The sequence below is a fragment of the Macrobrachium nipponense genome, chromosome 25 (assembly GCF_015104395.2).
Source record: "Macrobrachium nipponense isolate FS-2020 chromosome 25, ASM1510439v2, whole genome shotgun sequence".
In the NCBI taxonomy this organism is placed as follows: Eukaryota; Metazoa; Arthropoda; class Malacostraca; order Decapoda; family Palaemonidae; genus Macrobrachium; species Macrobrachium nipponense.
The window spans coordinates 62,624,374-62,648,969 of NC_087214.1; the positions used below are offsets into that span (position 1 = coordinate 62,624,374).

A 24,596-nucleotide genomic window follows, 5' to 3' on the forward strand; every position below is an offset into this window, starting at 1 on the left:
ATTGTCTGGGTGTCTGGAAGTTTTGTGTGTGTGTGTGTGTTGTGTGTAGGATGGGTGTATTGTGGGGTTAGGGGGTGGGTGGGAGGGCCAATTTGGGTGTTTTTTTTATGGGGAAGGGGTGTAGGTATGTTTGGTAATGTTTTCAGTATTTTTTTTTAAAAGCAGTAGCAATATTTGGTAATGTTTTCAATATTTATATAAAATAGTAGCAATGTTTGGTAATGTTTTCAGTATTTTTTAAAAACCAGTAGCAATGTTTGGTCATATTTTCAGTATTTATATAAAGTAGTAGCAATGTTTGGTAATGTATTCTGTATTTTTTAAAAAGTAGTAGAAATGTTTGGTCATATTTTCAGTATTTTAAAAAAAAGTAGTAGCAATATTTGGTAATGTTTTCAGTATTTTTAAAGTAGTAGCAACGTTTAGTAACATTTTCATTATTTTTTAGTAGTAGCAATGTTTATTAATGTTTTCAGTATTTTTCAAAAAGTAGTAGCAATGTTTGGTGATATATTAAACAGTTTTGATTGTTATTTGGAAATAACCTAGTAACAAATTGGTTATTATTATTGTTGCCATGTTCGTCAACTTTAAGGAGATTGGTCTAGCCATTTCTTTTGTGTTAATGGACGACACTAATGACAATATTTATACTATTAAATAAATATTAATAAATCATATGATAACAAATTAGCAAGTTAATATTAAACATTGTGGCCCAAAGCAGATCTCACCAGACCTACTTAGTCAGAAGCAAGTCTGATTCACGAACGGTTTTTATACAACGTAGTGGGGGTAAAGACGACACTGAAATAATAATAATAATAATAATAATAATAATAATAATAATAATAATAATAATAATAATAATAATAATAATAATAATAATAATAATAATAACACTACAAGAATGGGTATATGGCCCAGGAAGGAAGGAAGTGACCCTGTAGCCCAAAAACCAGGTCACCTTCTGCTCTGTAGAACAGGCCACCGAAGCCTCTCCTCTGAAGAAACCAGTCTCACGTGTGTTATAGTCTTTTCCGACCTCATTTAATACTGACTCTAGCGAAACAGCAATTGAGAAATAAACTTGAAACAACAACAAAAACATCTTCAACAGCAGCAACAACAGCGGTTTGGGCCGTCAGTCAGTCGCAACCTGCAGTAGATTTATTTATTCTGCGTCGACCTCATTTCTTCCCCGACGACCAGATTTCCTTGTTTATCAGACTCTGAGGCAACCCCATTTTTTGCTCTGATCGCAGCGAAATAGTCACCCACTTTAGAAAGTAACAGAAGAAAGTACAGGAGAAAGTCACCCATTTTAGAAAGTACTGGAGAAAGTCACCCACTTTAGAAAGCATCAGGAGAAAGTCACCCACTTTAGAAAGTAACAGAAGAAAGTACAGGAGAAAGTCACCCATTTTAGAAAGTAACAGAAGAAAGTACAGGAGAAGTCACATTTTAGAAAGTTAACAGAAAGAAAGTACAGGGAGAAAAGTCACCCATTTTAGAAAGTACAGGAGAAAGTCACCCATTTTAGAAAGTAACAGAAGAAAGTACAGGAGAAAGTCACCCATTTTAGAAAGTAACAGAAGAAAGTACAGGAGAAAGTCACCCACTTTAGAAAGCATCAGGAGAAAGTCACCCACTTTAGAAAGTAACAGAAGAAAGTACAGGAGAAAGTCACCCATTTCAAAGAAGAAACAGAAGAAAGTAACGAGATAGTCACCCACTTTAGAATGCAGCGGGAGAAAGTCAATCACTTTAGAAAGTAACAGAAGAAAGTACAAGAGAAAGTCACCCACTTTAGAATGCAGCGGGAGAAAGTCACCCGCTTTAGAAAGTACGGAGAAAGTTTTTAAACAGCGACGAAAGTACAGAGAGTCACAATCACGTTTAGAAAGCAGCGGGAGAAAGTCATCCACTTTAGAAAGTAACAGAAGAAAGTAACGAGATAGTCATCCACTTTAGAAAGCAGCAGGCGAAAGTCACCCACTTTAGAAAGCAGCAGGAGAAAGTCACCCACTTTAGAAAGTAACAGGAGAGCCCATACTCCCACTAGCACCAACCTCCGTAGGGGGTTAGCGCCGTTATCGCACCTCACGGGGTGCACTATAGGCACGACTTGAAGGTTCTTTGCAGCATCCTTTCGTCCCTAGCTGCAACCCCGTTCCTTCCTTTTAGTGTTGAATGACCTCATAGCTCCCAGGAAGAGATTTCCACGGCACACTCACATGACTGAGGCCTTCCATCTGTGCAGTGTATAATGCTGTATGAATCTTTCGCAGCCACGGCCCAGCGGTGACCTCTTTTGCAGCTACGGCCCGGCGGTGACCTCTTTCGCTGCCACGGCTCGGAGGTGACCTGTGTCATTGGCACCGCTATGATCACTGCTGATTTTAACCTTAAATAAAACAAAAACTACTCAGGATAGAGGGCTGCAATTTGGTATGTTTGGTGATTGGAGGATGGATGATCAACGTATTAATTTGCAGCCCTCTGGCCTTAGCAGTTTTTAAGGTCTGAGAGTGGACGGACTGACATATGGCGGTCTCTATAGTTTTCTTTTACAGAAAAATAAAAATGGAAAATAAATCCTGCATTTGATCATTTCCCCCGTAGCTCAACTCCTGACAAAATTGGTCGCTAAAATTCGCCAGTGACATTATTTACATAATTGACAGTAGTAGTAGTAGTAGTAGCAGCAGCAGACGGGGCTTTTGCCTTTGCAACGGCTCCCGTGCCCCCTACTATTCGTCCTTTCCTTGTGTTTGTTTTAAGTTTTTTTTTTTTTTACATAAATTTCTTCCTGTTTTCAATTCTTTCTATAGCACTGCAAAAACGGACGTAAAAACGGTGTTATTTTTGTAAGAATCTCCCCACCAACCCCTCAGCATCACACCCCCCCTCCCCCTCCACACACACACACTTACACACACACACACACACACACACACCTACCTAGACTGCTGCTGCTGTCGCCGCGTGTTCCAATTGCATCGTCAATATACCCACATTTTCCGTTTGTTTACGTTTCCTCTTCCTGACACTTCGTCAAGAAATTAGGTCACCCAATTTGTCTTGGGCTTGGCTTAGGTGGTTTCCGGGGTTTTGTTTGTTGCAGGGAAGAGGTTGCTCTCTCTCTCTCTCTCTCTCTCTCTCTCTCTCTCTCTCTCTCTCTCTCGTGTACCCAGAGATTGTGAACAAGATTGGTCAAAAATCTTTCTCTCTCCTCTCTTTCTCGTGTACTTAAAGATTTTTAACAAAGTTGCTCACAAATATCTCTCTCTCTCTCTCTCTCTCTCTCTCTCTCTCTCTCTCTCTCTCTCTCTTTAAAATTATTTTTCGAAAAGCAATCTCTCTCTCTCTCTCTCTCTCTCTCTCTCTCTCTCTCTCAGAATGGGAGAAAGAACATTGGCTAGCAACACACACTAAGGGAATACCTTACTCCACGCTGTCATTTCTTCTGCAAGCAAAATTATAAATGTCTTCGCCTGTGACATTTGAATGTCAGTGTCATCCAAAGATCACGCTGAATGCTTCATTTCCTCAGAGCCTATTTTGAGAGGCCTGTGTTCAGTCTTGACAAGTCCTGCGCGATTTTGGAAAATCCTGAGCCACCTTGAAAAATCCTGCGCGATCTTGGAAAAATCCTACATCATCTTGAAAAACACTGAGCTACCTTGAAGAACCCTGCGCGTTCTTGGAAAAATCCTGCGCGATCTTGGAAAATCCTGAGCCACCTTGAAAAATCCTGCGCGAACTTAGAAAAAATCCTGCGCGATCTTGGAAAAATCCTACGCGATCTTGGAAAAATCCTACATCTTGAAAAACCCTGAGCTACCTTGAAGAACCCTGCACGTTCTTGGAAAAATCCTGCGCCATCTTGGAAAATCCTGAGCCACCTTGAAAAATCCTGCGCGATCTTAGAAAAAATCCTGCGCAATCTTGGAAAAATCCTACATCATCTTGAAAAACTCTGAGCTACCTTGAAGAACCCTGCGCGATCTTGGAAAAATCCTACATCATCTTGGAAAACCCTGAGCCACCTTGCAAAAATCCTGCGCAATTTTTCAAGACACTCCAACACGATCATAAGGTCTGACAGTCTGTGAAGAAGGTCCTGCGTGATCCTGCGAAATCTTTGACGATCTTCAAAATCGTTGTGCGAATACTTTTGTGCCCTAAGGATACATTGATAAAAGTCCTACACGATCTTAAAAAATTCTGAGTGGTCCCTTCCTGCTACGAATTTCCCTTTCGGCTCTGAATGACTCGATAGATCCCAGTGCTTGGCCATTTGGCCTAAATTCTACATATATATTCTGTCGACGCCCACTAGCGACCTTGCACTTTTCTGACGCCCACTGTACTAGACCTCCCAAAACAGCAGAAGGTCACAATGACGCCTGAAAACTCCCAGAGTGAGTCACCAGTGATCTAGTTCTCTTCAGCTCGGGAGTCAAAATCGCAAATATTTTCGGGTCCCTTCTATGACAAATGCCACAGAAATCTGCTCTGGGGGGTCTTTGAATCTTTCAGCACAGCCTGAATGTCAAGGCTGGTGCTCTGCGATAAAGGTTCCTTCGTCCTCTGAAAATCCTGAAATAGCAGAGTCTTGGAGTCTGGGGGTCTGTCTACCTGATGCTTTAGAATTTTATTCACAGATGGATAGGTGGGGGTCATTTATAACCTGCGTCACTTGAATTTGGTGAATATTGAGCAAGTGGGGCATTTAGTCAGACCTTACAGAGTTGACCAGTTTAGTGAGACATTACAGAGTCGACCAGTTTAGACAAATCTTACAGAGACGACCAGTTTTGTCAGAGCTGACATTCGACCAGTTTAATCAGACATTACAGAGTTGACCTGTTTAGACAAAGCTTACAGAAACGACCAGTTCAGTCAGACCTGACAGAGTCGACCAGTTTAGTCAAACCTTACAGAGTCGACCAGTTTAGACAAAGCTTACAGAAATGACCAGTTCAGTTAGACCTGACAGAGTCGACCAGTTTACTCAAATCTTACAGAGACGACCAGTTTTGTCAAAGCTTACGGAGTCGACCAGTGTAGTCAGATGAAACAGAAACGACCAGTTTAGTCAAACCTGACAGAGTCGACCTGTGTAGTCAGATGTTACAGAATCGACCAGTGTAGTCAAACCTGACAGTCGACCAGTTTAGACAAATCTTACAGAGACGACCAGTTTTGTCAGACCTGACAGAGTCGACCAGTTTAGTCAAACCTGACAGAGTCGACCAGTTTAGTCAGACCTTAAAGATTCGACCAGTGTAGTCAGATGTTACAGAGTCGACCAGTATAGTTAGATGTTACAGAGTCGACCAGTTTAGTCAAACCTTACAGAATCGACATGTTCAGTCAAATCTGACAGAATCGACCAGTTTAGTCAAACCTGACAGAGTCGACCAGTTTAGTCAAACCTTACAGAATCAACCAGTTTAGTCAAATCTGACAGAGTCGACCAGTTTACTCAAATCTTACAGAGACGATCAGTTTTGTCAAAGCTTACAGAGTCGACCTGTGTAGTCAGATGATACAGAATCGACCAGTTTAGTCAAACCTTACAGAGTCGACCAGTTTAGTCAAACCTTACAGAATCGACCAGTTTAGTCAAATCTGACAGAGTCGACCAGTTTAGTCAAATCTGACAGAGTCGGCCAGTTTAGTCAAACCTAACAGAGTCGACCAGTGTAGTCAGATTTTACTGAGACGACCAGTTTAGTCAAACCTGACAGAGTCGACCTGTGTAGTCAGATGTTACAGAATCGACCAGTGTAGTCAAATCTGGCAGAGTCGACCAGTTTAGTCAAATCTGACGGAGTCGACCAGTTTAGTCAAATCTGGCAGAGTCGACCAGTTTAGTCAAACCTGACAGAGTCGACCAGTTTAGTCAAACCTGACAGAGTCGACCAGTGTAGTCAGATTTTACAGAATCGACCAGTTTAGTCAAACCTGACAGAGTCGACCAGACATTCTCAAGGAAGGAGGTACGTAGTTCATCGCAGTGACACTGCTGTTGCATATGGAACAACCTATACCTACAGCTCTGGAGAGATGTATAGTCTGTAGTAGACACTGTGGCACAATTGTTAGAGAGAGAGAGAGAGAGAGAAGAGGGGAGTGCAGGGAGCGGGGGGGGGGGGGGGGGGGGCAAGGAGGGGGACTCGTAGGGAAGAAGCAACGTGAGACTGTTTCACCAGATACCTCCAGTTATATCCAGTCAGGAAAAAAAATCAATGGCAGCCTTTAAGCCGGTCACTGTGCTGACTCCAGAAGTAATTCGTCTAAATCAATAAGGTTCTCCTCGGTACTCAAACAAACCCCCCCCCCCCCCATCCCCACCTCCACCCCTGGCCCACATTCATCACTTCCACGTTACTTTCGAGCTGGCAGATGTGCGATATCCGCCTACAGAAAGCGTCGTGTAACACCTGACAGGTTACCCCTTCTTGAATTTTTTTTTTTTTTTTTTTTTTTTTAAGTGTAATGGAGTCTTCTGGTGGGTTTGTTCTCAGTCTCCCCTACACCCCACCCCCCAAATCCATCCATCCTTCGACTGAAATAAGCTTTGGTATTCCCTTGTTGCTTTCGTATTTCCCTAAGAATTATTCGATTTCCCCTTCCGTCGGCCTTCGTGCAAATAAAAAAAATGAAAACAAATATAGTAACAATTCACAACAAACCTTATCGTTAAGGGAACGAACGGCAGAGAGAGAGAGAGAGAGAGAGAGAGAGAGTATAAAATCAATATAACTATTATTAACACAGAGTTTAAAGTCAATATAACTATTATTAACACAGAGTTTAAAGTCAATACGTGTAAGATCAATATAACTATTATTAACACAAGAGTTTAGAATTAATATATATAACTATTATTATCACAAGAGTTTAAAATTAATATAACTATCCTTAACACAGTCAGAAATTTAGATGAGGATAATGGCTACCAGTTGTAGTTATTAATGACTATTACTACTACTGCCATTACTACTACTACGACTACTATTATAGTAGTAGTAATGGTGGTCGTATCAGCAGCAGCAGCAGCCTACTACTAGTATGTATATCGCTTGGGACTACCTACTATTTCATGACTCAACAAGACCCAGTTTCGCAAAAGCACATTCTTAAACCTCTATCGAGAAAGGCTTAAATTGCATTCCGGACATTCCTCATCGACTCTCTCTCTCTCTCTCTCTCTCTCTCTCTCTCTCTCTCTCTCTCTCTCTCTCTCTCTCTCTCTCTCTTATTTTCCACTCTTCTTTCGTATTGTTCCATCTACGTCAATTCTTTGTGCTATGTTCAGTTTCTTGTAATAATTGTTGGTGCTATTAGTAATAGTAGTAATAGCAGTAATATCAGTATTGCTACCGGTGACGCTATTAGCAGTAGTATAAGAGCAATATTGGTGATACTAATAGTGATATTAGAACAAGCAACAGAACAACGGCTGTACTAGTTAGTAACATTTGTGAAAAACTAGCAGCTGGCTTGTAATAGTGATACCAGTAGATAGTAGAGTATGACTATTTATAGGACGAATAGTGATAGTATTAGCGTTCCAGGAATACCAATAATAGTATTAATAGTAGAGCTAGTTAGTCGCACTGGTCTGCTGAAGCAGATACCGTAACCGGACCGATGCAGATTCATGCGAATTGATTAATGGTCTTTTTAAGCCACCTAGACACAAACCCCTCCCCCCCACCCCGAAACCGGTCCTACCCTCCCCTGCCCACCCCCTCTTTCCCACCCTGGGGGCCAGAGGGAACCCCAGGTACTTACTGTCATTATTTTATTATTTTTTATTGTGGACATTTTTCCTCTAAAGGTTGGTTGGCTCAACAGATTGTTCACCTTCTCATTCTCAGAGAGTCTGTTGTATTAGAAGTGAAGTTGCTACCCTCATAAACCTTTCCCCACCGCTACCACTGCATTTGACCAACTGCCAGGTACACTGTGCAATGCATAGAATGGTAGAAGTTTATTGGTTTTGAAGGGAATGTAGCTCATAATGTGGTGTCTTGCGTCGTACCCAGCCAGGGCCCTTGCTTGGTGAGACAAGTGTCCTAACCACTAAACCACAAGTGTGTGTTTGTGTGTATATATATATATATATATATATATACTATATATATTATACACAAATTTTATATATATATATATATATATATATATATATATATACATAATATTATTGGTATAATTATTTTTATATATATATATATATATATATATATATATATATATATATATATACGTATGTGTGTGTGTCCGTGTGTGTAAGCACGTCCACGCTGGCCACTCGGTCAAATCCACCTCGCGCAATTTTTTTTTTTTTTTTTTTTTTTTTTTTATACCCAAGTGACATTTGAGTCGACATTTCAAGTTAAACAATGAACGTTCTTTAAATTTTTAATGTAGCGTCCATTTTTGGCCACGGATCTCTCCGTTTTCTGTGATGTCAGCAGAAACGACGATAAATCAAAGAATTGCACGAATGGAAAATTTTAAATTTTTTATTTTTTTATTTTTTTTATTTGTTTTTTTTCCACGTTCCAGACCACGCGTGAGAATTGTTATTTTCTGTGTGGATATTTTTTTGGTGTGTCTAGGGCGTGTGATGGGTATATATTATTATTATTATTATTATTATTATTATTATTTTGTTAAAAAATGACTGCTGCTTCAGCACTATTAATCTTGTAGAGAGTCTTCTCTATCTTTCTGATGACGGCTTTCTCCTTGTTGCTTAGACTGGCGAGCAACGCACCAAAGGGCAGGGTAAAATTCGAGAAAGCCGTCATCAGAAAGATAGAGAAGACTCTTTTACAAGACTAATAGTGCTGAAGCAGCAGTCATTTTTAACAAAACATGCCTACGAGAGGGTCTCCTTCCGATTATATTATTATTATTATTATTATTATTATTATTATTATTATTATTATTATTATTATTATTATTATTATTATTATTATTATTATTATTCAAATGAGCCAAAATGCACTATATGTACTCCTAATTTTTGCCATCGAACTCATCGTTTTTTTTGTAACTGTGGTTATATTATTGTTATTATCTTATTATAATATTATTATTCAAATAAGTAGAAATTGTGTTAGACTTTTTAAAAAAATTGAACAGATCTCAACGTGCCCCCCCAAAAAAACCTACTTTGCCCCATGGAACAGGACAGATAGACAGGGAGGGGTTTAGTTAATAAAAATAATTAAAAGTAAAAGAGAGAGAGGAGATAGGAGAGAGAGAAGAGAGAGAGAGAGAGAGAGAGAGACGAGAGAGAGAGAGTAATACAATAAAGATATAATTTATAGCCCAATGCACAACTACAAAAAAATATCAGAATTTAAACCAAAAAAAATAGAATAGAAAAGAAATATTACGTAATTCCACTAAAAAAAATTTGAACAGATATCAACGTGCCCCCCCCCCCGCCCCCCTGCCCCCCCTCCCCCCCAAAGAAAAGTCTACCAACTTTGCCCCACAGACAGACAGACAGAGTTGATTGACCACAACAATTATAAAGCAACTAAAAATACAACCAATCGAAAATAAAGAAAAAGATTACCTAACAGGTGAATAGATACCCATCTCTGGGCATCCGCTGCCCCTCCTTACAGACCTTACAGTTCGTTCGGGTTGCCAGGTCCCCTCAGTGTGAGGCGCCTCTAATGTCTACCAGAGAGTTGCTAGTACATCTTCCGGTATATTTTGCATCTTCCAATCTTGGATGGTCTGGAATGCAGTTTAGATATTGTCGAGCTTATTCTTAAACACATCTACGCTCACTCCTGATATATTCCTCAGATGAGCTGGCAAACGCATTGAATAGACGCTGCATTATCGATGCTGCCGTGCGTAGTGGATTAATGTTCTGTGTGCTTCCTTATTTTTCCTGGTATAGTTTTGGGCACTATTAATCTACCTCTGCTTGCTCTTTCTGATATTTTTAGTTCCATGATATTTTTCTGTTATTCCTTCTATCTGTTTCCATGCCTGAATTATCATGTAGCGTTCTCTTCGCCTTTCTTAGAACTATATAATTTTAAGGATTGTAGTCTTTCCCAGTAGTCTAGGTCCTTAACTTCTTCTATTCTAGCTGTAAAGGACCTTTGTACACTCTCTATTTGTGCAATATCCTTTTGATAGTGTGGTACCATATCATATTGCAATATTCAAGTGGACTACGAACATATGTTTTATAAAGCATAATCATGTGTTCAGCTTTTCTTGTTTTGAAGTGCCGTAACAACATTCCCATTTTTGCTTTACATTTTGCCAACAGAATGGCTATTTGATCATTGCATAACATGTTCCTATTCATCATCACACCAAGGTCTTTAACTGCTTCCTTATTTGTGATTGTCTCATTATTAGGTCCCCTATATGCATATAGCTTTCCTTCTCTGTCTCCATAATTTATTGATTCAAATTTATCAGAGTTAAATACCATCCTATTTACCTCTGCCCAATCATATACTTTGTTAAGGTCTCTTTGTAGAGCGTTCCTATTCTTCATCAACAAAGTAATTTCTCTACTTATTCTTGTGTCATCACGCGAAACTACTCACTACCGAATCCTTAACATTACTGTCTATGTCTTCAATCATAATAACAAACAATATTGCAGCTAGCACCGTACCTTGTGGCACACCGGATATTACCTTGGTTTCATCCGATTTCTCATCGTTTGCAATAACTATCTGTTTTCTGTTGTGTAAAAATTCTTTTAACCATCTTCCTACTTTATCTACGATATTGTGTTTTCTAATTTTCTTTGCTAATATATTATGGTCTACTTTGTCAAAAGCTTTTGCAAAGTCTAGATAAACCACATCTGTTTCATTTCCGCTTTTCATATTTTTGAATATGTTCTCACGGTGGACTAACAGTTGGGTTTGTGTACTTTTTCCGGGTACGAAACCGTGTTGTCCTATATTAAACAAATTATTTTTTATTAAATGTTTCATAATATTTTTCTTCATTACCCTTTCATACACTTTCATAATATGTGATGTTAGACTCACAGGCCTATAATTACTTGCCTCTAGTCTGATCCACTTTTGAAAGTAGGGGTGATATATGCTAATTTGTGCTCATCATAAATCTTGCCTGTATCTACACTTTGTCTTAATAATATTGCAAGTGGCTTTGCGATAGAATGAACTACTTTCTTTAACAAAATAGCAGGGACTCCATCCGGCCCTGCAGCAGCTCCATTTTTTAATTTCATTAATTGCCTGCACCAATATCAGCTTCATTAATTTCTATGTCAGCTAAATATTCACTATTTTCGTCCCTTACTTCTATATCATTATCTTCATTATCTATTCTAGGGGTGAATTCTCTCTTATATCGTTCTGCCAGTATGTTGCAAATTTCCTTTTTTTCATTCGTTAATCTCCCTTCAATTCTCAGAGGGCCTATTTCTATTCTTCTTTTATTCATCTTCTTCGCATATGAGTATAATAGTTTGGGGTTTTGCTTGATATTTAATAGGGTTTTTTCTTCCAAGTCCCGTTTTTCATTTTCTTTTGATTGTATAATCTTTTGTTCTGCATTTTCTATCTTACTTTTTTAGTTCTATAACTTTCCATGCATTTTTTTCTTTTGCAAGACCTTTTTTCCACTTTCTGATTTTCTGGAACAAGATCCTTCTGTCTCTTGGTATGCCATGAATGATGTTTACTTTTCTTTCTTCTTCGGTATATATTTATACTATTTTATCTAATATTTTTATATAATATCTCCGTATTTACCCTTATGTCATCACTTACGAAAATGTTATCCCAATCTTTGTTTAATTCTTCATTAATTTCTGACCATTTTATATTTTTACGTAGAAGTTGTATTTTCCATATCCTTCCCACTTTTTCTTTTATTTCTTGCTTATCTCTATTTTCACTTGCTTTGGAATGAACTGTTAATTCTATGACATTATGATCTGAAATACTCGCATTATAAACTATTATTTCTTTAACATAATTCATCTCGTTCACAAATACTAGGTCTAAAGTATTTTCCTTTCTTGTTGGCAGGTGATTTATTTGTTGAATGTTGTATTCTAGTAGCATATCTAATAGCTTTTCAAATTGCCTCTTATCTTCTGCACTACTATTACTCTCTTTTTTATATGTATAAGTACAACCACAGTCTCCTATTCGTTCTTTCCATTCTAAACGAAAGGAAAGTTGAACGAAGTCACCAGAATAGGAGGAATAGTTCCAGTCCTTGTGATTTCTACATATATCATCCAATTTTTCAATTATTAAGTCAAACTCTTTAGTATTAGGAGGTCTATATATTACTATGTTCATCAATTTTTCAGATTCAAATTCTACCGCTATTAGTTCACATTCTGAGTTACTATATTTCTCATATATTTTTTTTTTCCTTGTTTTTTGTCTTTCCCATATATTGCGGTTCCCCCTTGATTCCTACTTTTTCTATCTGATCTATAAGTTTGGAACCCTTTTATTTGATCATCATTCCAGTCTCTTGGGAATACCAGGTTTCACTTATATTCATTATATCTATTTTCTTTTCATTTTGGGTTAGTTCTTCTAAGTACTCTATTTTTCTTTTTGAGTTACTCGTAACTAAACCCTGCGCATTCATCACTATGATGGTTTGCGTGTTTTCTCCTTCAATTTTAATATTGGTAGTAATAAGGATTTTCCCATGTCTCTTTTCCTGTTCTGGTATGTTGTTCTTTTTTTCATTTCAGAATTCTGACATTAAAAAATCCAACTTTTCAATAATATTTGATCTTCCTTCATCATAATTATTCATTTTGTGTCTGAATCTGCAATTTTCTCCGTTTCTGCAATATCCTCTTGCATAATAAATACAGTTATTATCTCTTGAGTAGAATTTCGGAGCTGATGCTTTGAAATTTTTTGCTGACACCTCTGCATATCTCATTGGTGGTTTGCTTTTCTCTTTTACCTGATATTCTTGATTCTCTCTTTATTTGTTTCTTTCTTATTTTGGATTTTATTACTTGGTTGGTTATTTATTTGATTATGATTCATGGCTACAGGGTGCATATATTTGCATTTTTTGTCGAACTTACATCCTTTTCCTTCTTTTAGGTTTTTACATATTTTTGGATGCAGATCTCTGCAATCATCCCATAGCCATCTAAGTATGCACATTTACCATATATTTCATAGTTGTGCATACCTTAGGATGTTTGTAGTAACATTCTTTCTCCAAATCTGCAATTCCCTCTTTTCAAAAGGTTGCAGATTTTGTCTTTCTTGTCTATTTTTTTCCTCTTTTCCCGTCATTGTGTAGATCTGGGTAGAGCCTCTTCGGGATTTGCTTTTCTGTTGTCATATCGTTAATTTATTTCTTCGTAGGTATGCTGCTTTATTGCCTCATATGTAGTATCAATGAGTATCTCTGCATCCATACTTTTATCTTGTTCTTTGTTTTCCTTATTTTTTTATGTCTAGGGCGTGTGATGGGTAAAATATTATTATTATTATTAATTATTATTATTATTATTATTATTATTATTATTATTATTTTGTTAAAATGACTGCTGCTTCAGCACTATTAATCTTGTAGAGAGTCTTCTCTATCTTTCTGATGACGGCTTTCTCCTTGTTGCTTAGACTGGCGAGCAACGCACCAAAGGGCAGGGAGGGTTAAAATTCGAGAAAGCCGTCATCAGAAAGATAGAGAAGACTCTTTACAAGACTAATAGTGCTGAAGCAGCAGTCATTTTTAACAAAACATGCCTACGAGAGGGTCTCCTTTCCGATTATTATTATTATTATTATTATTATTATTATTATTATTATTATTATTATTATTATTATTATTATTATTATTATTTTATTATTATTATTATTATTATTCAAATGAGCCAAAATGCACTATATGTACTCCTAATTTTTGCCATCGAAACTCATCGTTTTTTTGTAACTGTGGTTATATTATTGTTATTATCCTTATTATAATATTATTATTCAAATAAGTAGAAATTGTGTAGACTTTAAAAATGAACAGATCTCAACGTGCCCCCCAAAAAAAACCTACTTTGCCCCATGGACAGACAGATAGACAGGGGTAGTAATAAAAATAATAAAGTAAAAGAGTGAGAGAGAGAGAGAGAGAGAGAGAGAGAGAGAGAGAGAGAGAGAGAGAGAGAAATACAATAAAGATATAATTTATAGCCCAATGCACAACTACAAAAAAAATATCAGAATTTAAACCAAAAAAAATAGAATAGAAAAGAAATATTACGTAATTCCACTAAAAAAAAATTTGAACAGATATCAACGTGCCGGCCCCCGCCCCCCTGCCCCCCCCTCCCCCCAAAGAAAAGTCTACCAACTTTGCCCCACAGACAGACAGACAGAGTTGATTGACCACAACAATTATAAAGCAACTAAAAATACAACCAATCGAAAATAAAGAAAAAGATTACCTAACAGGTGAATAGATACCATCTCTGGGCATCCGCTGCCCTATACGTGATCGAGACCAGGTAGGTTTGGGTAAAGGGAGGGGTGGGGGTGGGTAAGGGGGTAGGGGCGTTCTCCATGCCCCCAAGCGATGGGTTTGCACCCACGGTCAGGGTAAGAGGGCGTTCCAGATGCCTTGCTGAAGGACATCAGTCCGGGTTTTCAAGAGTTGTCCTTGCAACCCTGAATTGAAGATCTCTCTCTCTCTCTCTCTCTCTCTCTCATGTAAGATGTAAAAATTCAAACTCCATTCTTAAAGGTTAGAATCTCTCTCTCTCTCTCTCTCTCTCTCTCTCTCTCACACACACACACACACACACACACACACTTCCTTGTTGGTATAATCGTCTGTATTCTCAGCACGTTCATCCTTTTATTTTTAAGAAGACTGGATGCCTCCCCGACTCTCTCTCTCTCTCTCTCTCTCTCTCTCTCTCTCTCTCTCTCTCTCAGTCATAGGCCTTGGAAATAGTGAAGATGTAGGTACGATTGGATGGAAATATATCGTAATATATTCCTGTCCGCGAACACTTGTTAAACCAGTTCTCTCTCTCTCTCTCTCTCTCTCTCTCTCTCTTCTCTCTCTCTCTCTCTCTCTCTCTCTACAGAGTTAGTGGTCTAGACTAGAGTTTTAAGGTCTGGCATGTCTTTTAGCAACTGGTAAATGTAAGATCTTAGTCTTGTGTTTCTTGTTTAAAATATGACTATATGACATATCATATCATATCATACTATACTATAATGGGCGTATGTCTGTCCGTCCGTCTGTCATTCAATCACGGCCAAACGGCTGGTCCGATGGGCATGAATTTTGGCAGGGTTATAGTGGGGTCCCCTAAGATGGTTTATAATGGGGTTTCATCCTACCTTCTCCCCATCATTCCCCCTTCGAAGGGGGTGGGGTGGGGATGAGAAGGGATTCCCTGAAACGGAGATATGTGAAACAGACAGAGACGGGCTGAAATAAGAATGAGAGAGAGAGAGAGAGAGAGAGAGAGAGAGAGAGAGAGAGAGAGAGAGATGTGGACCGTTCAATTTCACTACGTCAATAGTGGTTTGGCGCCGTGTTTATTTTGGCTCCGGGAGTAAATGTTGTTTGTACACAGCCAGGGCCGATGCAACAACAACAACAACAACACTCTAGTAGTAGCAGGAACCGTGTTGTTGTTGTTGTTCTGCTCTACATAGTATACTATATATACCTGTCGAGGTCAGGTTCTGCATTTTGTAGAATCGACATCAGCAGTCCATCTGCGCCATGACAGCTGACTGACTGATTTGGTAAGTTGGCAACACATGAGTTGTCAGTTTCCCCCAAGGTAGAGAGAGCGTGATGTTAAATTGTATAATCGTGGCTTAATATTTGTCGATATGAAAAAGTAAATGAAAAGATTCATATATTTATATATATTTGATTATATGAACAAAGTTACAGCCACGAAGCAAAGTCGAAACATTACCATGTCTTGCTAATACGACAAAAGCACTACCTGGCATCTCCAGAGTCCCGCGGCCATGCCTCTGTGATGCGTGACGTTAGGGAGTCACTAATTTTAAAGCGCTGGGAATATTTCAGTCATCTATAAGTGGTAAGATTGGATGCGTTCCCTCACGTACTGTATATGGACGTGCTTCGTGCCAAGTCCGTGCAGGGGGTAAAACGGAAGCTAGAGAGAGAGCGTTGAATGAAGCACTTAGAGCGTTGAATGATGATTTCTCTGGTGGTATCTGGCATCTTACATCCAGTACGTGTATGGGACACGTAGTACAGTAAATAAAGAACTTTCTTTGTGACGTTGGGGTTATGTAGGTTTTGTGGGCTGTATATAACACTGAATAATGCTGGATATTATTTCATGGTTTTACCCCGAGCACTTAAAATTGGGAAACATTACATCAGGGGAAAATTCCGAAGCCTTGTTGTGGAGGGTAAGAAGCCAGGTCGATTGATGAAGTTTGGTGGGATACTTCAGAGGGAAGGTGGAGGAGAGAGAAAACTAGACAGTTGGGGCTGCCCGTTCGAAAATGAAGTATAGATGTGGGAAGAAGTGGTTTTACGGGTGTTACAAAAGTCGCCTGAGAGGAGGAGGAGGAGGCGAAGGAGGAAGGAGATTTCCACCCTTCTAACCCTTCTACTACATTCAGGCTCTGGAATTTGACCCTCGCTTCTGTGCTCCCCCCTCCCCCAGATTTCTGTATAGGCCTCCCTTTTTTGGAGAGGCAGTTTTTTTCACTGAATAACCACTGGAACCAGTGGTTATTCAGCAACGGGACCAACGGCTTTATACGTGACTTCCGAACCACGTCGAGTGAGAACTTTTATCACCAGAAATACACACGTCTCTCATCCCTCAGTGGAATGTCCGAGAATCGAACTCGCGGCCACCGAGGTGGCACGCCAACACCATACCGACCACGCCACTGAGGCGCTCCTATGGAGTAGGAGCTGTTGAACTCCATTCAATCCATTAAAACCTATAAAAAGGGAATTTAGTCCTTGGTTGTTTTTCGACTAAGAGGAAAACCATTATTCTTTAGTCAAACCCGCAGTCGACAGTTCTCCTCCCAGCCCGAGATACATCGCACAATGGCGGATATAATGCGTCACTTGTTTTGGAGATGTTTTGAAAAGCTGGTTGTCAACAACAGATATGGCTCTCAACTCCTAGAGCACGTTTCTTCATTGGTGTGATTTGATTTATGCCCCTCCACGATGTCTAGGGCGATATGACAGGACGCAGCCTATTCTCTCTCTCTCTCTCTCTCTCTCTCTCTCTCTCTCTCTCTCTCTCTCTATAAATGAACCACACACAAGCTTCTTTATGTCAGAATGGCCCCCACACTCACTACTGAGAAGCTATATTATAATCCTTGTCTTTGTGAGCCGAGATGCGTCAGCCAGAAAGGCATTTACTATTAGAGGTCGTAGATGCTATATATCAGTGTGAATCGTATAAAGAATTATTATTATTATTAGGGGGAAGCCCAATGTGACATTTCTGTTACGAAGGACAAAAGGATAAGGAAAGAAATTGGGTAGAAACCCCCTATATAAGAATCAGAACCAACCTCTTTTCAAGGTGGAGATTATGGGAGAAAGGAGAAAATAAGCAGGAACAAATCCCTAAACCTTCTTCTTGTGTGGTGCACTGTTGGCATCACTCAAGGTTCTTTGCAGCGTCCCTTTGGCCCCTAGCTAAAATAAAACCCTTAATTCATTTTACTGTACCTCCTTTCATATTCTCTTTCTTCCATCCTTCTATCAACCCTTGCTTAACCGCTGACTCATGTGCAATTTCGAGGTTTTCCTCCTGTTACACCTTTCAGACCTTTTTACTGTCAATTTGAATGACCACAAATCCCAGCGCTTGTCCTTTGGCCTAAATTTTACATTCTATTCTATTCCGGTCGTTTAATCCATTGGCCTAAATTCCGTTCTTGTTGTTTAATCCATATTCACAGTATACACTGGCTTCACATGACACACCTCAGATCCTAGAGTTCAAGAGCACGCAGGTAGTGTTACCCAACTTTTTTTTTTTTTTTTTTTTTTTTTTTTTTTTTTTTGCTTTCTGCACCTGTGATCTCTTAATTTAAACCACAGATAAGGCAGCCAGCATGTTATCGCGATAAGAATCATTCGTATTCACTTTTTTTTCCAAGACCCTCTTTATCATGGGAGGACAGATAATGAAAAAGACAGAGGGAATGATTGATTGAGAGTGTTGGGTGGAGAGATAAAGTCAAGGTCCGAGGTTTCTGTTCTATTTGAGTATATTGGTGACCTCTTTGATAAAGGATAAAGAAAAACGTCTGCATCTGGACACACGAAGTGGCCTACATTACTACGTCTCGACCTCCAAGGGAGATTTTGGGGGGAACGAATAGGCTTTATGGTATTTAATCAGAACTGAGAGTTTATTTAATCAGAACTGAGAGTTTGAACGTGGCAGCGACATTGAAGTGCTTTTTTTCTCCAGGGTAAAAACCTGTTAGCAGAAACAGATTATTGTCTGAAAAAAAAAAAAAGATTAGTTTAGCTTTCATAATTTGGTAAGTGATGCCTTTTGACATCAAGACATCACTCAAACATTCATGAAGACTATCAGTCAATCAGAGGGATTTGCATCTGGGGGACTTAACGTTTATGAAGTCTAAAATAAACTTTGTCCATATACGGAACAAACCTTCGGTCTTAACATTAGGATAATACTTGCGTCAAGCTGGAAACCAGTAGAATTAAAATTAAACTTATGAGATCCAGGGACTATTGGCATCTATACCAGGTCACGGGGCATGTAGTACCCAGAATGCCCTCGGCGCCCCGTAAACTTTTTCAGACAACTGGTTTTTGTTCCAGAGAGAAAAAAAAAAAACTCGAAAAAGACCCACTTAAATGTCTCTTCGGCCCGTAGCTGCAACCTCTTTCCTTCCTTTTACTGTATCTCCGTTCGTCTTCCCATCCTTCCATCTGACTTTCCACCCTCTTAAACAATTGTTTCAAAGTGCAAATAAGGGCAAATGCACCTGAATGACCTCATAGGTCTCAGCGCTGGACTCTGGCCTAAATTCTATAATCTAGAATGTCACTTCCACATTCGTTCCTTAACAGCTGAATTATGGATGAACATCTCGTGCAGTAAAACTTCCAGATTATCATCGTACTCCTACAAGGTTAATTTGAAATTAAATCAACATTTTCCTGTTATTCAGCAGATGATGAATATATTATATATACATATGTATAGATATATATAGATATATATATATATACATATGTATATATATACATATATATATATATATATATATATATATGTATGTATGTATGTGTTTGTGTAAGAAATATGAAAACAAAAATAAAAATGCACTCATATGCACTTATATACACATATACACACACATATATATAGTACACGTATGTATGTATATATGTATGAAGTGTTAGTGTCTATTTGTTTGATGAAGACCCCACTGGGAGAGTAGTGTTCACGAAACGCCAAGTCATCGCTCCCGACTGTTTACCTCGTATCTTTAGCCGATAAGGGCGCGGTGACATTATCTTCCTTTGCCGTATGCTCTCATTTCCTTTATCTCTGTAGTTCAACCTTTAGGGATAATATTACAGACGTAAAAAAGTATATAATAAACCTGTTCACATTGAACAAACACACACACACACACCAATGAGGCCGCTGACTCGAAATTCAAAGGTGCCAAAGAATAAATAATGTCGATTTCAGCCTCCCACCTCAGACTGAAGACCGCCACGCTGCAGCAGTAACTGATCGTGAGACAGAGCCGGTGATTTTTATTTCTTCTCCTTCCCCCCCCCCCTTTTTTACATTCCTTTTACTGTACCTCCTTTCATATTAACACCCTCTCTTAACAGTTGATTCATAGTACAACTGCTTTTGAGGTTTACCTCCTGTTACTACACGTTTCAAACCTTTTCACTTTCGATTTCCGTTTCAGCGTTGAATGACCTCATTGGTCCCAGTGCTTTGGCCTTTTTTGGCATACATTCTGTATTCAGTACTATTCCAAAGCTTTGGGTAACCATAGCCCTTCTAGACCTTGACTATACCAATCATATCCTCGTATTTGGAAAAAAAAACCAAAGAAAAATCATAAATAAATGTATTTTATAAATATTATGGACACTTGTTATTGCTAAAACAGACATCAGGTTTATTTAAAAATAAACCTTCTGTAATTTACAAATATTATTACATGATAATTTCATATTTCTTTTTTGTCTTTTCCAGGTACGTGAGAGGTGCTGGTAGGTGAAAGAGACTGTTATCCATTATTTCTTGTATAATGTCACCATATAACCTATGTTCCCAAACTTGGGTGAGTAAGCCTACTAGCTACATTGTTGTTGTTGGTGGAGGGTGGGGGGTTAGGAAAGGTCTATGGCCCTGAAAATGTCTGTAAATGGTGCTTCGCGTTGAGTTAAAGATACAATAATTTTAGGATAGGATATTTGTGATTTATTTATTAGAATGAAAATGTAAACAATAAATAATGTGGATGTTAAAAAGTACAGAACAATTATTTCTGATAAAATATAGCGTATTTATTTAAATTTTCGTTGGTGAAACAAGGCTCTATTTGACCGTAGATTTTAACTTTTTTTTATGTTAAAAGCTAGGAACATAATGTTTACAACGTCCCGAGTAAGCTGGAGATAGGATCACGCCTCGTCATATATAGTAGGTTTATCCTCCCAGAACTTCCATCCAGTATTATATATATTTGCATACATATATCTACGTATTATGTGTGCATAATATATGTGTATGTGTTATATATATATATATATATATATATATATATATATATATATATATATATATATTTGCATGCATATATATATGATATATAAATAGACATATGTATCTACATATATGTGTGCATAATATATATATATATATATATATATATATATATATATATATATATATATATATATATGTGTGTGTGTGTGTGTGTGTATATATACATACATTAGTGTTATTTCCCAATTTTAGTAAAAATTAGCAGGTACCTGGTAGCTCGTCGACTGTCGTGGGTCAGTCTGAATACCTGAGGCGATAAAGGAACCAGTTATGGCTACGTAATTTATAATATCAAGTATTATTATTATTTATTTATTTATTTATCTCCTTAAGTAAACCTGTCAAACTACAGACTCCACGACGAGGTTGGTCATCATCGTACATCAGGCAGGCAGGCAGTTGGCAACTCCTCCAAGTCCGATTCTCGAACGGAAGTTAATATCATTTATTTATTGTTGGAAAATAAGTCGACCTACTTTTATGCGTGGAGGGTTTTTTTTTATTCTCAGTTTGTTTATCGATGTTTTGTTTATTTATTTATTTAATTCTTTGGGTTTTTTTAGGTCAAGTATATACTCGGTCTTGGATGATGAAGATTTTAAATGAAAGTGAGGTGTATGTATGTATGTATATATATACATATATATATATATATATATATATATATATATATATATATAATATATATATATATATATATCAAGTATGTTTAAGTACATTTCACTTACAAACTCATCCGATAACATGGTATGTCTCCAGTTAAATTACAGATATATCAGCCTGTAGTACTAATTATGCTTTAAATCTACCACGGATCCACCACCGAGGGGTTCACAACCCTATATAGTTAAATTACCGATATCCAGATCGCACCGGTTATGACCACCATGTCTCTCTCTCTCTCTCTCTCTCTCTCTCTCTCTCCTGCTGCGTGGTACTTAAAAGCAATTTAGCCACCGCACTGAGAGCGTGCAGTTGCAAAAGAAAAAAAAAACACATTCACGCAAGGTCGTAGAATTATATCTGCAATTTAAGTTTCCTGCGCAATGCTTTGCAACGCTTTTGCAACTCTACGTCGTTTTGTCAGCCAATCAATCAGTCAGCCAGTGTATAGAATGTAGGTTAATGGTGATGGCGATGATGATGATGATGATAATGCTCTCTCTCTCTCTCTCTCGTCTCTCTCTCTCCTCTCTCTATATATATATAATATATATATATATATATATATATATATATATATCATATATATATATATTATGCTTACCCCATCTCTCTTTCTTACCTTGAATATATATATATATATATATATATATATATATATATATATATATATATGCTTATCCCCAACTTCCCCTCTCTTTCTTACCTTGACTCGGTAATTTAATTTTTTTTAAAAAGTACTTGTTTTTAAGTAGTATTCCATTTCATTTTCGTTGCTACCTTCATTTGTTGTAGCGTCCGTTTCGTTTTCGTCTTCCATTGTGGTTTATCTCTCTTTTCTTATTTTTTCGTTCGATGTTCTCGAAGGATTGGCAATGACTAAATCAAACTGATTTAATCAGGTGATTAAATCATCGATTTTTTCCATTCGAAAAATCATTATTTTTTTATGTTTTTATTTTTTTATTTTTAAATCTGAAAGCAAACAAATTGAAAAATAGGGTTTATAATTTTTTTTATCTTTTTATTTTTAAAATTTGAAAGCTGACAAATTAAAAGATATGGTTTATAATTTTTGTTCTTTTTTATTTTATTTTTAATTTGAAAGCAAACAAATTGAAAAATATGGTTAGAAGGTTGATAAAAATTTAAGCATAACTGTGCTGCATCTATTTATTTTGATATAAAAAAATTGCAAATTGCAAGTAATACATACTTTAGGCCAGAACTGGAAACCTATAAGATAAATCAATTGTAATTCTGTCATAAAATACATTTTGAGAAAAAAAGGATAAAAAACATATAACAAATCAAAAAATAAATAAATAAAACAGATAAATAAAAAAATCAAATAAATCACTGATTATCTCCAAATCCAAATTTGGATTCAGGTAGTTTATTTCAAATTATCTCCAAATCCAAATTTGGATTCAGGTAATTTTTTTCAAATCTCCAAATCCAAATTTGGATTCAGGTAATTTTTTTCAAATCTCCAAATCCAAATTTGGATTCATGTAATTTTTTTTCAAATCTCCAAATCCAAATTTGGATTCATGTAATTTTTTTTCAAATCTCCAAATCCAAATTTGGATTCATGTAATTATCTTTCAAATTATCTCCAAATCCAAATTTAGATTCAGGTAATTTTTTTTCAAATCTCCAAATCCAAATTGAATTTTTTTCAAATCTCCAAATCCAAATTTGGATTCATGTAATTATCTTTCAAATAATCCCAAAACCAAATTTGGATTCAGGTAATTATTTTTCAAATCATCTCCAAATCCAAATCTGGATTCAGGTAGTTTCTTTCAAATTATCTCCAAATCCAATTTTGGATTCAGGTAATTACTTTTCAAATAATCCCAAAACCAAATTTGGACTCAGGTCATTTCTTTCAAATTATCCAGAAATCATGGATTCAGGTCATGATTTTTCAAACGATCACCGACAATGAACTTCTTGGGACATTCTAGTGACCAAAGTTCTAACCTGTCGTGAACCTGCGAACAGCCACCTTTTACTGGTAAACAAACCATTTCCTCTGTCAAAGAGGTATGACTTTCTCAGAAGGTTTCCTCCTTTGTTATTTCTGTCACTTTCCGTGTCTGTCCGTGCATTCAAGTTACCTTATAATCATGGTCAGCAACATGATCCATCTTGGGGCCGGCCGGTGTTTTTCTCCTTTCTGTTGATAGTTGTGTTTTCGAAATCTCATTCAGTTTGCAGTATCTTTTTCATCTGGTCATGTCTTTTGGTTTGAGGGTTAGGGTATATATATATATATATATATATATATATATATATATATATATATATATATATATAGTACTATATATATTGTGACGAAGTGGCTCAGAGTATCTGGTTCTGGATACCATTAATACTTGGTGCATAAAATAGTCAAGGATCTGTGTCTGGACACCATTAATATTTGCTAACCCAAATTGCCAAGTATCTGGTTACTACACTTACCATTTGTACTTGCTAATACAAGAGACCCTTATATTCCTGGGTCTGGGACACCCTTTGCACTTAGGGCACAGTTCATTCAAGTACCTGGTTGTTACTTACCTCACTACAGACAGACACCTGACCCTTCATCACAAATACTAAACGACTGAATACTCTAAAGGTAAAAGTGATCCCTTTTTTCTAACTGAACAGTCAAGAAAACAATCAGTCTAAGTTCATTAAAATATGTGTGAGGTAATCTTAATTAAAGGGCATCACTCGTGCAAATTCAAATTTAAGTATTTCCCTGATTCTGTTTTATTTGTGGGAAACGTCACAATTATCACTCTATATTTCTACCTAAACAAAATAAAATATAGCTTACTGGTGGAATAAAATGCTCACATAGATTTTAAATACAAAAATTTATTTATAAATTCAGAATCTATAAATGAAATTCACAATCTCAGGGAAATTGTTATTACTTGAAATCAAAAGTTTAATTAATTCTTGAGTTAATTATTAAGCAAAATTAAATCAAAGTTTATCAAGAAAATTAATAAAATTAAATCATAAAGCAATAATTAAATTTGAAATTAAATTTAATTAAATGCAA

The 24,596-nt window shown here is 37.1% G+C and overlaps 1 protein-coding gene across 9 annotated transcripts in view; it reads left to right on the plus strand.

The window, feature by feature from the left end:
- The window catches only part of LOC135199444 (monocarboxylate transporter 12-like), a 95,354-nt gene that overhangs the window by 36,227 nt on the left and 34,531 nt on the right, over positions 1–24,596 (plus strand). The gene's annotated exons all lie outside the window — the stretch shown is intronic.